Raw genomic sequence first — 2,841 nt, 5'->3', positions numbered from 1 at the left:
ATATTTAAAACAGATAATACTCAAAACTCATCATTTCCCAATTATTTTACATTTTACTATTATTTATACTCGAGGTTATACATATGGATCTGTGTGATAGAAATACTATATAATGGTGTGCTACTGTGTAACTCTTTCCAGTTTTACATTCAGTGACATCACAATGGTAGCACAAAAATGTCATCATTGTTACTGGAATCCCAATGTTTTTTTTCCATGAGTCCACCTGCACTGGCCCAAAGAAACACATGAGCAGGAGTTTGCAGTATTGAAAGAAAAAATAGTTTAATATTAAATTGGTCAATATGGAGACAGGGAGCTTAAGCTTTAAAAACTTGACTCCCTGATGACGTGTAGGTTATAGGTTATATAGGGTAAATTACAAGACACCATGGGTTAGGGCATTCAGGGTCATGCTGGAAGCTGATTGGTCAGAGGTGAGGTAAGGTTAATAAGTCATTTCTTTAGGTCTTGAGGACAGATCTGAAGTCTTTTCTGGAGTCCCTCTGGCTAGTCTCATGGAAAAGTAGCCAGGATATCATTCCACCTTAGAGCCCAGGACCTGAAATACAACCTAGGTCAGGATGTTATCTTTAGCCTGCAAGAGGTCCAGACCTTGCGATCATTAGTCAGGTCCAGGCTACTATCTTCTGCTGCCTCAAGGATGCTGATTTTCCAGGGGAGAGGCTAGGTCTCTGAGGAATAGGGGAGGGGGGCTGTAGGGGGAGGGCGGAATATGATTCCTAGAGCTAGGATTGAAAACTAAATTTAAAGTCAGAGGGCGTAGCCATGGTGAGAGTATTTATACAATGCATAGCACATCAGTTACAAATAAGGGATTTTTTTCCTCAGAGAGTCAGTTGTTAAACATTTACCAGCACATCACTGCTCCCAGCATGTGGCACCAGTCTAGGGCATGAGATTCATATAGAAAAAGTTGTAAAAGTGAGAGGAAGAGGGGCCAGAGAAACAAAAGAAAAAATAAACAAAGGGGACTACATCACACTAAAAAGGTTTTGCATAGCAAAGGAAACCATCAACAAACAAAAAGACAACCTACTGAATGAGAGAAGATATTTGCCAATGATACATCTGATAATGGGTTAATATCCAAAATTTATAAAGAACTCATACAACTCAACACCAAAAGAACAAACAATCCAATTAAAAAATGAGCAGAGGACCTGAATAGGCATTTCTCCAAAGAGGACATACACATGGAAAATAGACATAAGAAAAGATGCTCAGTGTGATTAATCATCAGAGAAATGCAAATTAAAACCACAATGAGATATCACCTCACACCTGTCAGAATGGCTATCATCAATAAGTCGACAAACAACAAGTGTTGGAGAGGACGTGGAGAAAAGGGAACTTTATGCATTGTTGGTGGGATTGCAAATTGGTACAGCCACTATGTAAAACAGTTTGGAGCTTCCTCAAAAATTTAAAAATAATACTACCTATAATCAAGCAATTTCACTTCTAAATATTTATCCAAAGAAAACCAAAACACTAATTTGAAAAGATATATGCACCCCATGTTCACTGCAGTGCTATTTAAATAGCCAAGATATGAAAGCAATCTAAATGCCCATGAATAGATGATTAAGGAGGAGGTGGTATATATATACAATGAAATATTACTAAACCATAAAAAAATAAATAAAATCTTACCATTTGCAACAAGGTGGATGGACCTAGAGGGTATTATGCTGAGTGAAATAAGGCAAATACTGTATAATTTCACTTATATGTGGATTCTAACAAAATAAATGAACAAACAAAATGAAAACAGACTCAAAGATACAGAGAACAAACTGGAGGGGGGTTTGGGGAGCTGGGTGAAAAAGGTGAAGGGATTAAGAAGTACAAATTGGCAGTTCCAAAATAATCACAGTGATGTAAAGTACAGTATAGGGAATATAGTCAATAATATTGTAATAACTGTGTATAGTACTAGGTGGGTACTAGTCTAATCAAGGGGATCACTTCATAAATTATATAAATGTCTGACTACTATACTGTATACCTCAAACTAGGGTAAAATAATATTGAATGTCAACTCTAATTGAAAAATAAAAATTTTTTAAAAAGTGAGAGCGGAGGACCTAAAAATGATGTAGATGATAAAGGCTTTGTTCATCCCTCTTGCAATCACATCAAAGATGGGACACAAACAGAGCAAACAGCAAGCAAAGTCACCTGGGATATAGATGAACAGAAGCCCCACAACTAGGGAGAGAAATAATTAATCAACCTGCATCAGTAGAAGGTAGGAGGGGGCGAAGACACGAGGCTGCCCTGTCCAAGCTGAGTGGGACAGAAGCTACTGCAGCAGGAGCCAGCAGCTGCAGATGCCTCTTAAAGGGGCCGTGTCAGCAACCGGACTTTCGCGGTGACAGACTTACTAGCTCTGAGCAGTAGCGGCGGGTCAGCTGCTCAGGAGGCACCAGGGACTTACAGGAGGACACCGAGTTGTTGGAGCAAGGGCTGGAGGCAAGGCTTTCTCCTGGGCAGAAGTGCTGGTGGTATCCATTGTTCCTCTGTTGAGCCTTCCCGTCTCCCAGTGTGTGAACTCAGTGCCGCTGTAGCTGAGACTTCATCGAACTGGACAACAGAGATCACTCTGCCCAGAGAATTCCCTGAAAATCCGCCTCCCCCAACTCACAGCCCCACTCAAACCACATCCAGGTGTATCTCAGTGAATCTGGTGCTCCTCACTGAGCCAACCCCAAGACCCACAATGGTGGCAGCTGGCCTCAGTTTCTGGCGTAGCCTCTTGAGGCAACTATAAGCATAGCACCTGTGGATTGCTTACTGAATCTTAACAGGTGGCAT

Source organism: Pteropus vampyrus, unplaced genomic scaffold (genome assembly GCF_000151845.1).
Source record: "Pteropus vampyrus isolate Shadow unplaced genomic scaffold, Pvam_2.0 Scaffold116, whole genome shotgun sequence".
Classification (NCBI taxonomy): domain Eukaryota; kingdom Metazoa; phylum Chordata; class Mammalia; order Chiroptera; family Pteropodidae; genus Pteropus; species Pteropus vampyrus.
Note: the sequence above shows the minus strand (reverse complement) of the source record.